Source organism: Lepus europaeus, chromosome 1 (assembly GCF_033115175.1).
Source record: "Lepus europaeus isolate LE1 chromosome 1, mLepTim1.pri, whole genome shotgun sequence".
Taxonomy (NCBI): domain Eukaryota; kingdom Metazoa; phylum Chordata; class Mammalia; order Lagomorpha; family Leporidae; genus Lepus; species Lepus europaeus.
In genome coordinates, this window is record NC_084827.1 from 161,108,376 (window position 1) to 161,124,353 (window position 15,978).

At 46.1% G+C, this 15,978-nt stretch overlaps 1 pseudogene; it reads left to right on the plus strand.

The window, feature by feature from the left end:
• Positions 1–611: 611 nt before the first annotated feature.
• Positions 612–10,034, plus strand: LOC133763449 (S-adenosylmethionine decarboxylase proenzyme 1-like; annotated as a pseudogene).
• The last annotated feature ends 5,944 nt before the right edge of the window (positions 10,035–15,978 follow it).

The window sequence follows — 15,978 nt, forward strand, 5'->3', positions numbered from 1 at the left end:
TTTTTTGGTTACCAGCATCCATTCACTCAATTTCCTCTTTAACAGCCTCATTGTTCCTCCAATTCTTGCACTCCTGGTGGAGTTTGCATCCTCTTCAAGAGGCCAGTAAGTGAATCTCATCCTCTTGGCAACAGAAAGAGGTTTGTGTGGGTCTGTGATCTGACCGAGACCAGTGAGAGCCTGTGAAAGTCAACGCTGTCACTTCCATTGCAATTGGAATGGGCCTGCAGGCTGGGAGCCTGGACTTCTGGGACCATCTTGCCACTGCCAGGGGAGGACAGAGCAGCCATGGATCCAACCAGAGCTAACAGAGAGAAGTCATGGCCTGGTGAAAGAATAAATGTCCCTACAACATGTGCCAACTCTTTTCCTAGAGGTTTCAGCTGGTACATTCCTTTGTGTGTTAATAAGTGCATTCAGACACACACACATATGAACAAACACAAGTGTCCATGGACCGAGCACAAGAAACAAAGAAGCCATGTGATGTCAGGTGTCTTGGTGGCCTGACTTCCTTCAGAGTCTTGGAGGCCCTGTAGGGTGGGAAGCTGCATGATTGCTAACTGCTAAAAAGTCTGTGTTCCTGCCTGCGATGGCCCCGCAATTGCATCATGAGTGACTTCCGGAAGAGTGACAGCCTGGACACGCAGTCAGGTATGATCCAAGGTCAAAGAAAAAGAAACAAGGAGACTGAAGAAACACAGGCAGGAGAGAGACAGTGTGAGGGAGGTGAGAAATGCATGTGGTTTCTAGATTCCCGTGAGGGAGAGTCCTACCAGGAGGCTGGCTTCATGGCACTGAAATGTGCAGGTCATGGCCAGGAGTGGCTGCCCCATGCCATGAAGGTGCTGTGAGAACTAAAACGACAACTTCCGGGACAACGCACCTGCCAAGAAACCTCAGGGGTGAGGTGCTGAAGTTGTGAGGCCTCACTGGGAGCCTGAAGCTGGCCTTGCGGGAGGACCTGGCAAGGGCTGTGTTAACTGTTTGTGGGTATCTGTCTTCTCACCTGAGCAGTCAGAGATAGGGGTTGAAGTCCTACTCATCTCAATAATCTTTAGAGGAATGCAGTATGGCACACGGAAAGAGCTGGAATATAATGCGTCTTGCAAAAACCAAAGTGGAAGACTTCAGAGGACCGTTTCTCTTCTTCCTGTGAGACTGACCCTAAGCACGTGGGCTAAACTTGGGACTGAGGAGCCAGGAAAAATCCTGGCGTGAGGAAAGGAGTGTGGATTGCAGCCCCTTCTGGGAGATGTCAGGCTTCTGGACTGTTCCTTTCTCCGGGGAATGTTGATAGGGACCTGGGATAGGGAATTCCTGACACAGGTCCTCGCCATGCTTCACAGGAGCTATAGGGACTAAGGGACAAGTCTGCAAGTCAAAGGCCGTGTTTGGAGAGGAAAAAAGTGAGGCGTCTACTGGCATGTCAATTCAGCATCCTGCCTCCAAGGGCCAACGGTAAACTTCTTGTCTTGAGGCTGTTGGGCCCTTTAGACAAGTGCAGTCCAAGCTATGACACTCTGGAAATCCCCACATTACTTTTAAATGGTCACTTCTCCCAGCGGGGTAGCTGATAGCAATCCTCGTGTCTCAGTGGGTTAGAGTGTGGTGACAAGGAATGCACTGCCCTCACATATCTGGGACCTCCTTTGGGTAAAAAGGAAATCCACCTGTCCTTCAAAGAATGGGAGAAAAACAGCTGTTCCAATGTCAGGGTTGAAAGATTTCAAGTTTTCGTGGGACAATTAAAGACCTGGAGTCTAGCCCTCACATCATTGATTGATGGGGGAACCTTGAGCAGTTTAAACCAATCTACCCATCTATTCAACAAGCACTGAGCAATGGTGACATGTCAGGTACCTTGCTAGGCATCTGGGGTGAAGAGCTGACCATAGAATATTTGCTACCTTCACTGATTATATGGGGAGAGAGACCAGCCCTTAAGCCAATAGTTACATTATGGGAAGGCAGTTGGTATTATATGAGGACCCCGGTGGAAGGCCGCTTCTGTGGCCTTGCTTACTCATCTGTGCATTGAGTGGGCAGTGGCACATCCTAGAAGGGAAGGGAAGGAGACTTTGATGTGCCGGTTATGGTCAGGCCTCAAGGGGAACTTTGGATGCTCTAGGTTAAGCTCTAAGGTAAATGCCAAGCTCAATGGTTCTGCATGTTTGAATTAGAACCTGGTTGAAAGGTTACTTTAAAAAGCAGATTCCTCAGGCTGGTGCTATGGTGTAGCAGGTCAACCTGCCACCTGCTATGCCAGCACCTCATATGGGTACTGGTTAGAGTCACGGCTGCTCCGCTTTCCATCCAGCTCCCTGCTAATACTCCTGGGAAAGCAGTAGAAGATGGCCCAGGTGCTTGGGCCCATGCACCCACGTGTGAGACCCAGATGAAGCTCCTGGTTCCTGGCTTCAAAGCCTGGCCCAACCCCGGCCGTTGCAGCCATTTGGGGGAGTGAACCAGCAGATGGAAGATCTTTCTTTCTCTGTCTCTCCTTCTCTCTGTCTATAACTTTGCCTTTCAAATAAACACAATTTTTGGAAAGATTTATTTATTTACTTGAAAGTCAGAGTTATACAGAGAGAGAAGGAGAGGCAGAAAGAGAGAGAGGTCTTCCATCTGCTGGTTCACTCCCCAGTTGGCTGCAACAGCTAGAGCTGCATCGATCTGAAGCCAGGAGCCAGGAGCTTCTTCTGGGTCTCCCACATGGGTGCAGGGGTCCAAGGACTTGGGCCGTCTTCTATTGCTTTCCCAGGCCATGGCAGAGAGCTGGATCAGAAGTGGAGCAGCCGGGACTAGAACCGGCACCCATATGGGATGCTGGCACTGCAGGCAATGGCTTTACCCACTATGCCACAGTGCCGGCCCCACAATTTTTTTAAAAGGTAGATTCCTGTACCTGAATCTAGGCATTCTGATTCATTAGGTTTGGGATAAGGCCTCAGAATTTCTATTTTTATGCAGTACCTTGGGTCAATTTTGATGCAGATGATTCATGGACCACGACAATGACCATCTCTAAAGTCCCTGGAACTGACGATGTCCTAAAATGTCCTCATTGGTAAGTCACCTGCTTTAACAGCATGCTCATGAGAGTCTGGATTGGGCTTCCCCCTCCATGTACAGTCTTCTACTTTTTCTCCAGGGCCCAGCTAGTAACAATTGTCGGATTGTCTGTTTGTCAGATAGCATGCCTCCTATTCATGTGGTTACTCTTGATTTAGAAATTTCGGGAAAAATAGGTGGACCTCCAATATGGAAGCCTATTAGAAAAATACCTAAGTATCCTAAACAAGACACCAATGATAAGTACTGGTTAAGAGCCTGGACTCTGAAGATAGATTACCCAAGTTTCAAATCTGAGCTTTAAATTTACCAGGCTTGAGACCATGGGCAAGTTAACTTTACCTCTCCATGCCTTAATTTCTTTATAAGAAAATGGATCTGATAATAATAGCATCTACCCCAAGGGGTGTTAGTTGAATAAAATGAGTCAACCATGCACAATAAGCACTTACCATGGTGTCTGGTGCTTGTAAACAAGAGATCTACCTGTTATTAACAAAACTGAGAGCACAGAATATCTCCAGGGGCTAGAAGACCAGAGTGAACTGAAAACTAGAAAGTGGGTGTTTGGAGTGTCCCCTGTAGTTACTGTAGAAGAGTGGTATTGCTGTTAGAGCTGTCCTTACTTACATAGAGGTTTGGGATTAAATGAAGCAGAGTCCCATCTACTGGTTCACTTTCCCAAATACCTGCAATGGCTGGGGCTGGCCCAGGCCGAAGCTGAGATCTGAGGAGTCAATCCAGGTCTGGTGGCAGGAACACAAATATTTGAGCCATCACCTGCTGCCTCCCGGGGGCTGCACTGGTGGGAATCTAGAGTGAAGAGCCAAAGCCACAAATTCAACTCAGGTACTCTGATGTTTGATGTGGACATCTTAATTGCTAGGCTAACTATCTGCCCTAGACTTGAATGTTAATACTTCACAGGGACAGAAAACAAAGTATTGGGCTTGTGGGAGGTGACATGTTTGTACTAAGACTTCAACAGATAGCCAGAACCCTGGGCTGTCTGTGTTTTTCACAGAGATTTTTAAGAAGGCTATCTTTATCATAGAGATGAGAGGAGGGCTTATTTATCTTGACCTGAGCTCTAGTTCAGGAGAGAAAGAAGTCTTCCTTAAGAATTCAGAATCACTGGCGTGAGCTCTTAGTGGACTTAAAGTTTGAATAAATAGTTCCTGTACCAGCTAGAAATCCTTGGGCTAAGAAATAACATAAAATTTGGTCTGGGCCAATTATACTCTGTGAGAAGCACCTTGATTACACTGATTTCTCCAGATTAGAGCCTGTTGAAGATGAGCTCACAATCTGAAATCATGCAACACACCAGGAAAAAAACCTGAGCAAGAATCTGCAGGCCCGGCCAACACCAGGATTAGACCTTCTAGAAAAGCAGATTACAGAGCCATCATTGGAGAGCACAAAGTTAGTGTGCTAAGATGATTAATAACATAAAATAAAGCTCCAGAAACATATAAACCTAGAAAATGAGTAAAAGGCAGATTTTTAAAATAAGATGATTAAAAGATTAAAATTCCATCAACAGACTATATAACAGATTGGATATAATTGAGAAGGAATTAAAAAACTTGGAGATACCTAGGACGTTGTCTAGAAGGAGATCAGAAATGGAAACTCTGGAAGAGGTCCCTGGGGACATGGAGAATAAAAAGAGAATGTGTGACACCCATCTAAGAAGAGTTCTCTAGGAGAAAATAGAGAGAATGGGGTTGAGATAACACAGCTGAGAGGTGAATGTTTGGATTCAGGGATCACAGGAAGCCCCAAACGAGATGAACAAAAACAAATACTCTTCTAGACAGATATAGGAAAACTAGAGAGCTCCAAAGACAAAGAGAAACTTCATAAAAGAGGCCAGAGAGAAGAGGCTGAGATCACCACAGATGAGAATGCCAGGGGAGAAGCTGTGAAGGCCACCTGCGTGTGAACATCCCCAGGGGCTGTGTGACCAAGGGTGGCACCTGTGTGAGGAGGAACCACAGTAGCTGGAAGGTGAGACAGAGGGTGTGGGGTGGAGGCAGAGGCAAAGGCTGAGATCAAGCATGATTTCTTGTCTTTTCTTTCTTTTTATTTTTTTGACAGGCAGAGTTAGACAGTGAGAGAGAGAGAGAGAGAGACAGAGAGAAAGGTCTTCCTTCCATTGGTTCACCCTCCAAATGGCCGCTACGGCTGGCGCTGCATCGATCCGAAGCCAGGAGCCAGGTGCTTCTTCCTGGTCTCCCATGCCGGTGAAGGGCCCAAGGACCTGGACCATCCTCCACTGCCTTCCCAGGCCACAGCAGAGAGCTGGACTGGAAGAGGAGCAACTGGGACAGAATCTGGCGCCCCAACCGGTATTAGAACCTGGGGTGCCGGTGTCGCAAGCGGAGGATTAGCCAAGTGAGCCGTGATGCTGGCCAATCAAGGATGATTTCTAAGGCAGGCAGAGGATCTGGACAGATCTGGCAGAAGGCTGTGTGGACTCTGGCGTTACTGCAAGTGTCTGATGAGACAAGATAAATAGGCTGCTTCACTAAAAAGCATCTTCCAAAAGACTGTTTTGCAGGGACTGTGGTACGGAAATGAACTTATTCTGAGATTCTTCTCTCAACTTCAGTCTGCTGTTTTTTTTTTTTTTTTTTTTTTTTTTTTTGTTCTTTCCTTCTCACTCTGTCTTTAATAGGACAGAGAGGTTTTGCAACACTCTGAGGTGTTCTGGGAAATGCGTTAAATCAGTGTTGTGCTAACACTTGCTGTTTCACGTTGGATTAACCATCCTGTGTGCAATGTTGATGTTCTCTGATACAAATGGAATAAATTATCCTACTTCCTTTTCCCTCTTTATTGTTTTGCCAACTTGGATTGACCCTACTTGGAAAAACTGTAGATTGGGCCAAACAAAGGTATTCCCTGGGGTGGGAGGATGGCCCTACAAACTCTGATTCCATATACAGGTTGGTATGTTTCTGTCATCTCTGATCTCCCGGGTTGTTGCTGACAAATGGAAAATTGGGAAGTGTTTGTCCAAGAAACTCCAATAAGGATGGGAGAATAGCCTGCCAAGGAATGTGACTGCATTAGCAAAGACTGGCCTGGGGGAATGAAGAGAAGGGTGGGTACCATTCAGCTCACTCCATCACTCACCCAGAAGCTTTTATCTCACTGGCCTGTGACAAGAGGACACAGCTGGCCAAGGGAGAGTTTTGTTCTTCCAACAGCGTTTTGTTGAGTGATGACTATGTGACAATCAATGTGCACCGTGTGCTCAGGACAGTTCAGTACCCCAGATACAGTGCCTTCCCTTCAGAATCACTGAAAGGTGTGGGGAAGCAATGATGATGGAGGTGATGTAGGCATGGCAATGGGGAGACCTAAGAGCCAAGGCTTGGAGAGAATCAGAGCAATCGAGGGAAGAAGATGAAGGGTAAGCTGACAATGCTATGACTTGCGAGGAGGCCAGCCCTGTGGCATAGTAGGCTAAGCATCCACCTGCAGGGCCAGCATCCCATATGGATGCTGGTACATGTCCTGGCTGCTCCTCTTCTGATCCAGCTCCCTGTTTATGGCCTGGGAAAGCAGTTGAAGTTGACCCAAGTGCTTGGGCCCCTGCACCAGTGTGGATGACCTGGAGGTGGAAACTCCTGGCTCCTGGCTTTGGATCAGCCCAGCTCCTGCCATAGAGACCATTTGGGGAGTGAACCAGTAGATGGAAGACCTTTCTCTCTGTCTCTCCCTCTCTCTGTCTGTAATTCTACTTCTCAAATAAAGGCATAAACTCTTTATTTTAAAAAAGCTATGACTTGCAATGGAGCAGAACAGAGCAAGTTCCATGGGCATTCAACCTGTATAGTGTCACTAGGTCCATACTCAGAAGATCCCTGTGCTTAGTTTAATGTTCTACTGGCCATCTGGACATTTGTAATAACCTAATCTTTGAACTTGTATTTTGTAAGTGAAGAAGGATAGTACAATGGAACATGCTTATGTATAGAAGAAGGTATGGGCAATGGGTATGTCCTCAGTTTCTTGCTGTCCCATTCACATAGCATTTAGTATTTCCTGTGAGCTCTGATTTCCAGGGAATGCAACATGCATGGCTATTTAGTGAGACTCAATGAGTACAAGATAAGTATGTTCTTTGAGTCTTTTTGAACATCAGGATTCCCTACTTCCGTTTCCTATCAGCATGACCGTAACTGCATATTGGCATGCTAGCCATCCTGAAAGGCCAAGAGTGACATTAAAAAAGAACTTGTTTCAAATGCACAACTGGAATGAACAAGGAAACTTTCTTAGTCCTGTTACTTTTCTGTATTGGTTAACCAAAGATGCTGGAAATGACCACTTAGAAATAAAGGGAGATACAAGCCAACATATAGTTCCTTTCCTTTGAGTCTTAATTCATTAAATTGAAGGTAGAGAGTGTCAGTGGAATCCACACATATCAGAAACATTTGAATTACCTTTGTGCAGATGTTTTAACTCTTCCAATAAGAATGAAATACATGTGCATGCATGCATGAGCTGCAAAATAAAAATTGTGTCATTCCCGAGATTTTGCTTGTGAGTTAATGTTTGCTTGTGAGTTAATATTTTTATTGAAAATTGGCATTTCTGGTAAGACGTTTAGCCTAGTTGTTAATACATAATGTCCCGTACCTGAATGCCTGGGTTCCATTCCTGGTTTTGGCTTCTGACTTCAGCTTCCCAACAATGCAGACCCCGGGAGGCAGTGGTGGTGATGGCTCAAGTAGCTGGATTCCTGCCCACCCACTGGGAGACTTGAATTGTATTTGTGCGTCTGGCTCCTGGCCCTGCCATCCCCTGTCCCCACTGGCCACTGAGTGCATTTGGGGAAAGATCCAGTGGACAGAAGCTCTCTTTCTCCCTCTCAAATAAGAAACACATCATTAAAAAATAAAGTTGGCATTGCACAATATAAACAATAAAACTCAGGCTAATAAGTTAAAGCTTTAATTTTTCCTTTACGTAGGCTGACATTTAATAGCAAATAAAAACAACATGACAGTGGGTATGAAAAATGGTACAGCCACTTGGGAAGATGGTTTAGAAGATCCTTACAAAGCTAAATAGTCTTAGCAACTGATCTAGATACTTACCCAAAGAAGTAGAAGACTAATGTCCACCCAAAACCTGCACATGAATGTTCATAGCAGGTTTACTCATAATTGTGAAAACAGAGAAGTGGTCAAGATGCCCTTCAACATCCATTTGCAAATGGATAAGCAAACTGTGGTAAATTCATGCAATGCAATAGTATCCAGCAATAAAAAGAAATGAGTTATGAAGCAATAGAAAGACATAGAGGAATCTTCAAAGCATGTTGCTTACTGAAAGAAGTCAGTCTGCAAAGCCTGTCTCATTATATGACACTGTGGAAAAGACAAAGCTACAGAGTCACTAAAAAGATCAGCGGTTACCAGGAAGTGGGGAATACAAGAGGTTGGACTGTATCTGCCTCCATTTTCAACAGACTCATATTCAGCCTTTATACACACACACATACACATACACACACATGCACATAAAGACCTGGGAAATTTTTATTAATCTTCCTTTAAAAAAACTTTACCAGCCGGCGCCGCGGCTCACCAGGCTAATCCTCTGCCTTGCCGCGCCGGCACACCAGGTTCTAGTCCCGGTCGGGGCACCGATCCTGTCCCGGTTGCCCCTCTTCCAGGCCAGCTCTCTGCTATGGCCCAGGAGTGCAGTGGAGGATGGCCCAAGTTCTTGGGCCCTGCACCCCATGGGAGACCAGGATAAGTACCTGGCTCCTGCCATTGGATCAGCGCGGTGCGCTGGCCGCAGCACGCCGGCCGCGGCAGCCATTGGAGGGTGAACCAACGGCAAAAGGAAGACCTTTCTCTCTGTCTCTCTCTCTCACTGTCCACTCTGCCTGTCAAAAAAAAAAAAAAAAAAAAAAAAAAAAAAAAAAAAAAAACTTTACCATAAAATTATAGCCAAAAAGGAACCTGAACTTGAGTAACACAGCTGAAAAAATGTGCAGTAGCAACAGCAGTGGAAAAGGTTGAATTTAGTTGATTTTCTGTGGTTGTTGGTGTCCACTAATGATGTAAGCAACACAACTTCTCATATAGACTGAGCAGCTGTGGGGGGTCTGTTTTTTCTGTCAGCACCCAGGCAAATCAAGGATGATCATGGGGTCTTCACACCAGTCCAAGATCTGATCTGGGATGTGCTTTTGATAGGTGTCCAATGTTCATTCTTCAGTGTGACAAAAACCAACAAGCAGGAAGCTTTTGCTTCTGCTACTCAATGAGAGGAGTGTGTTTGTCTGTAAGAGGTGTTTTATTTTGGGAGCACATGGTGCCACTCTCCCTGGAGGCACTGGTTCATTGGTGGAAGTTTCCTAAAGGTTACAGTGGGTTTGACCCAACTCAAAGCTTCTGTTTTTCTGGAAGAATTTCATGAAGTCTACTCACCGAGGGGACCCACGCTGGAATTTCCAGGAAGAAAGTTTCTTAATGCAATTTTTGCAAACAGAGCCTCATATTGTATGGGTTGCTGAATTCTGACTATTGATACCTGAACACTTGGAAATTCTCAGAGTTGGACAGTTAGCCAGATCAAACCCTGGGAATTCTGATGACAGAGTCCCAGTTTTGGGTCAGGTCTGCATAAGAGGTGCTGTTCCTGCAAGGGATGTCACCCATGACCTGATACTGGGTTTTGTCATCCGTGCCATACTGTTCAGTCCTTGTGGCTATTTGATGAATGGAGTGAAGTCAGATGGAATTTTTTGGACTACTTGCATCATTCCAGAACCAGAATTTTCTCAAATTAGACCTCCTATGATGACCTTATCAGGAAGGCTGTGGAAATCTTTAGACCAGAAACAATGGTGACCACATTGTTTGTTCTTCAAATGTCACACAGTGCTTTCCTCACCCCAGAAGACTGAGACTGTCACATCTTGATGGCCAGAGTGCAATGTATAGTGAGATTACAGTTGTGTTTTTGCCAGTGTTGCTAAAAGGTGGTAGCAACAGCCAAGTTGATTAAGAAAAACAAAGGATAATTGCAAAAAGATAACACACAAAGACATTGGCGGCTGCTTTCTAGATGTTGACTCCAGTGCCCATGCTGTCCGTAACCACCACCTTCTGGTTGTAGAAAGTCTTAGAAGGACTAACACTGGGATCTTGTTGAGCTGCATGCATTATTATATCTAAGACTTAGATCTCTTGCATGAGTGCTCTCTTCTGGGTTTCAATACCTTATGCTGTTCTTGCTGTGAACTTGAGATAGGTATAGAAAGAAGGTCTTTTATTTTATGAAAGTTTATAACCTGCATAGAAACCATTCAATGTGACTTGTGTGCAGTGTAGTATGTCTCCAGGTATTGTGCAAAATTCTCCACAGACAGAGATTTTTGTCTTCATTAGGTATTAACCTCAGCTTAACACCCATCTGGGTCTGTTCCAATAAACTGCTTCCAGGATTGTACATCTGCTTACCTCCACTTCCTAGGACACATTTTTCACTATTGTTGAAACCAGTGTCTACTTTACACAGATGTTTTTTGTAGCTGTAAAGAAGGGTTTTCTTCTAGGATTTGAGTCTTTTTAAGGAAATAATTCTAATTACTCATTTTGCATATTACATTTTAGCATTATTACTCCCTGAATATTTAATCATTTAATTGATATTACCTCTCCCCAGTGTTGTCCTCCAAGTCCCCAAATAAAGCAAAACACGGTGACACTGGGTATATACTAATCTTTTATCCTTTTGGTCTCTGGGCTTAATTGCCTTCTAATGGCATGGGAATTTGATCTCCTTTTTTATCGGCATGGTAACTTTTGGAAGATAGTGACAAAAAGTCAACTTCTCCAATGTTTATTAGCAGAGAACACCCTTAGAAAGTTGTAGGCTGAGATTAGGGGGCACTGGCTGAGCTGCATGAAGCCATGTGCTTTCTATGCTTCTCAGTAATTGATATTGGCCTATTGTGCGGCTTTTCTTTTTTTCAATTTATTTATTTATTTGAAAGGCTTAGTTACAAAAAGGAAGACATATATACACACACGAAAAGAATCTTCCACCCACTGGTTTACTCCCCAAATGGTTGCCACAGCCAGGGTTGGGCCAGGCCAAAGCCAGGAGCCAGGAACTCCATCCAGATCTCCCACATGGATGGCAGTGACCCAAGCACTTGAACCATCTTCTGCTGCTTTCCCAGGCTCGTTAGCAGGAAGCTGGATCAGAAGTGGAGCAGTGAGGACTGGAACTGGTGCCCATATGGGATGCAGGTGTCACAGATGGCAGCCTAAGCTGCTGGACCACAGCTTGGGCCCCAGCACCATGCCTTTTATAACTTGCTGAACACTAATATAAAATGACTAATGGGGAATGAGGAGAGATACAGGCTTTCAAGAGATGGTGGTATCTTAAAGCTGTATTTGCAAATACTGTGAAATTTAAGCAGCTGAGAGGACAGCACCCTTGACTATTTATTTATTTGAAAGTCAGAGTTACACAGAGAGAGGGGAGAGATCCACTGGGTTCACTCCCCAATTGGCCACAACAGCCCGAGCTGCACCGATCTGAAGCCAGGAGCCAGGAGCTTCCTCTAGGTCTCCCATGAGGGTGCAAGGGCCCAAACCCTTGGGCCATCTTCTACTGCTTTCCCAGGCCATAGCAGAGAGCTGGATCAGAAGTGGAGCAGCCGAGACTCGAACCGGCACCCATATGGGATGCCGGAACTATAGGCAGTGGCTTTACCTGCTGTACCACAGTGCCGGCCCCCACAAAATATTTTAAGTTTACTAATTTTACTTGAAAGGGGGAAAGAAGGAGTGACAGAGAGAGGCAGAGAGAGAGAGAGAGAGAGAGAGAGCCAGTCAGAGATCTCCTACATGTTGGTTCATTCCACAAATGCCCACAGCCCCTGGCTAAAGCCAGGAGCTAGAAACTCAGCCTCAACTTCCAGTATAAGAAGCAGGGACCAACTATTAGAGCCATCACCTTTTCTTCCTAAGGTGTTCATTAGCAGGAGGCTGTAATCTGGAGCGGAGCCAGAACACGAGCCCAGGCGCGCCAAAGTGGGATGTGGGCTTCCTAAGTGCAATCTTCACCACTGTGCCGAATGCCTGCCTCCTTCACAATACTTCTTTAATAATTTGAAGATTGTGGCAGGGCTGTTTTGTTCTTTCCATATGTACACATGAAGCAATGAAGCACCTTTTTTTTTAGTGTTTCTAAATGTGAAGTCTACTTGTTTTGAAATCAGATGGTTAGAACACGGTTTTGACTTTTATTTTAAGCACTTCAGTGATTGAAGGTTTCATAAGGGAAGTTTTCAATCAGCCAGGCCTGCTTGATTCCGTAACGAGCACAGCTCCTACCTCCTGAGATGCTGTGTTGTTTTTATTTTTTTATTTTATTTTTTTAATTTTTGATAGGCAGAGTGGACAGTGAGAGAGAGAGAGAGACAGAGAGAAAGGTTTTCCTTTGCCATTGGTTCACCCTCCAATGGCCGCTGTGGCTGGTGTGCTGCGGCCAGCGCACCGCACTGATCCGAAGGCAGGAGCCAGGTGCTTCTCCTGGTCTCCCATGGGGTGCAGGGCCCAAGCACCTGGGCCATCCTCCACTGCACTCACGGGCCACAGCAGAGAGCTGGCCTGGAAGAGGGGCAACTGGGACAGAATCCGGCGCCCCGACTGGGACTAGAACCCAGTGTGTCGGCACCACAAGGCAGAGGATTAGCCTATTGAGCCGCGGCGCCGGCCTGAGATGCTGTGTTTTAAGGACTGATGCCCCAAGTGATTTTGTTCTGAAACAGTGTCCCAGTAGATTTGATGACATTTACTGACTTCTGATCTGATATTTCTAATAGATTTATGGAGTCTAATGCTGAAAATATGCACAAATTTGGTGGGGCAAAGTGTAGAGAAATGAAAATTGCATATGGACTAGTATTTCTAGTAGGATGGAGGGTGAAGCTGCTGCCTGGTGCCGGTTGGAGTCAGGCCTGCTCCACTTCCAATCCAGTGCTATGCTAATGTGCCTAGGAAAGCAGCAGAGGATGGTCCAGGTACTTGGGCCCCTGCCATCCACATGGAAAACCCGGATGGAGTTCCTAGTTCTTGACTCTGGCCTTGCCCAGCCTCTTCATTGCGGCCATTTGAGGAGTAAATCAGCAGATGAAAGATCTCTCTCTCTCTCTCTCTCTCACACTCTCTTGCTCCCTTCTTATAACTCTGCCTTGCAAATAAACAAACACATCTTTAAAAAAAAAAAAAAAACATTTTAAAAAAGGCCAAAGATGTCTTGATTGAATGCTGCCACAATTGCTCCTGGTGAGTGACTAGGATGCCGATGGCAGAGAAATTGACAACCACTCTAAGGAGGTCTCAGGGTGACCCATGGGCAACTTTTCTTTGGCTTGGCCCCCACCCCACTTCCTTGTCGATAGGGAATGGAGTCATTAAGGACCCTCCCACATGGAAGCTTTTCCTCTAGGCACCGCCTGGACTTCAGCTGGCATTTGTCAGAGCTGATGCTCGTCAGGGGCTGAGCTCAACCCCTCCTCTCTGCCCTACCTGCAGTTTGCCTCCCTTCAGAATTTAGGAACCATGATTTCCTGGCAAATGCACAAGAGTTGGGGAGCTACGTGTTCTCCCTGAGAATGCCACACAATTGTTGGCACATTCAGAAAAGAGGCTCTAGTACCTGCCCTGACACTCACTGGGTGACCTTGACCTAGTGGCTTCACCTCTCTGGGACTTACTTATCTGACCTATATGTAAAAGGAACATGCTGGTGATGGGAGGCACTTTAGGTGATTTTCCAAAAAAGCTTTCAAAGGATCTAAGTATGAAAAAAAAAAAAGTCAGTGGGCTGCTTGGTTGAAGGTGAGGAGAGAGCGAGCAATAGGGATAACTCTGCCGGCGCCGCGGCTCACTAGGCTAATCCTCCGCCTTGCGGCGCCGGCAGCCCGGGTTCTAGTCCCGGTCGGGGCACCAATCCTGTCCCGGTTGCCCCTCTTCCAGGCCAGCTCTCTGCTGTGGCCAGGGAGTGCAGTGGAGGATGGCCCAAGTCCTTGGGCCCTGCACCCCATGGGAGACCAGGAGAAGCACCTGGCTCCTGCCATCGGATCAGCGCGGTGCGCCGGCCGCAGCGTGCCTACCGTGGCGGCCATTGGAGGGTGAACCAATGGCAAAAGGAAGACCTTTCTCTCTGTCTCTCTCTCACTGTCCACTCTGCCTGTCAAAAAAAAAAAAAAAAAAAAAAAAAAGATAAAAAAAAAATAGGGATAACTCTGAGACCCAGCACACCCTTTGTTTGTGCTCCTGGGACTCACTTATGCCCTGGAGCTCCAGAACGTCTACAGGCATCACTCCAGGGTATCACGGAGTACAATTTGCAAAGCCCTGCCTGATTCACCACCCTCATCTTCCAAATTGAAGGGCAAAGGGTTTACTCAATGTCACACTGGTGCAAGGACTTCGTGCTCATGACGGAGTTAGGAACGTGGGCTTGCTGACCTCCAGTTCAGTGCTTTTTCCTCCCACCATTTGCCACAGTCTTGTCGTGACTGCTTTTTGTTTATTGAGTGGGAAACGCCCTGCAAGCCCAAACATGAGCTCTGCCCTCTGGGAAAGGAAACAGCAGCCCACGCAGAAATCATTGTCCCCACCCATGGCTCCAGGGCTAGGACTCTCTCTGGCAGGTTTCTTGCGGTTATATCCAAGTAGGCGAGTCCTTAGGACACTAGGGCCCCTGATAAAGCTCTGTCAAGGACTGGAATGATCAATGGGCTTAGGTTTTCAAGCAACACTGGCATTTGACCTCCATGCCAGCAGACCCTTAGTTTTGTACAGTGTCACTTTCTAATAGTTTGTCCCTTCATCAGTATTGGTCTTTTCCTTCCAACAAAATGCTCAACTCCATAGAACACAGTGTCCCCACGCCTAGTTGGATGCTGACTTAATAATGCTTAGCCATGCTTCTTTGTAGGGCCATTTGGCCTATTTCTGTTCACAAAATGGGAAAAGGAGCAACGTCACAAGAGAACTCCAGAGGCAGGAAAGGTTTGAACCCATCAGAAAGGGCATGGCACCACTTCAGCCAACCTGGGAAACATGAAGAGCAATGAGGCTGGCAGGTATACTACAAATATCAGCTCCCTGTTTGGAACACTTACTGGGCTGAATCCTGTAGAAGCAGGACTTCAGGAATGCTAAAAGCAACCTCTAATAGACCCATACCTATTTCATTGTACAGACAATGAAGGGGGATGATGCTCAAAGAAGGGAGCTAATCTGGACAAACTTCAGAACTATGATTAGAACCCAAAGTCCAAGTTCACAATGTCCATATGGAGATGATCAAGGAGGTATTCCTGGGATCTGAAGGATCCTAGGAGTAGCATAAAAAGCTTATTCTTCATATTTTTGGTTAGCCTTCTGCTGGGTAACCTTCAGCCCACCTTGTGATGTCTCCCTCATATAGCCTGCCACAGAATTTAGTACACCAAATGACACAGCTAGGGACTATGTAGTCAGCTAGTTTGTGAACCAGAGGTATTGCTGCAGCTGAGGGAGCTCTAGCGATGAGGTATTTGGTGCTGGCTGAGATATACACAGCCAGAGATGGGATAATGAAAACAGAAAATCTGCAAAGTTTATCCCAATGGTCTTTAAATCAGGAACATTGTGATTCTACTGAGCGGGCCCTGTAGATGCAGATACGATAAGCAAAAGCTTTCTTCCAAGGCCACTAGGGCACAAGTGGGTGGTTGCCCAGAGAGGTTATTCCTGGGTCTCAGAGTCTGATAGACCTGGGTTTCGTTCCCAGATCCAGATCTGTCACCTAGGATAGCTGAGGCCTTGGGATAAATGACTTAGGCCTTTAAGC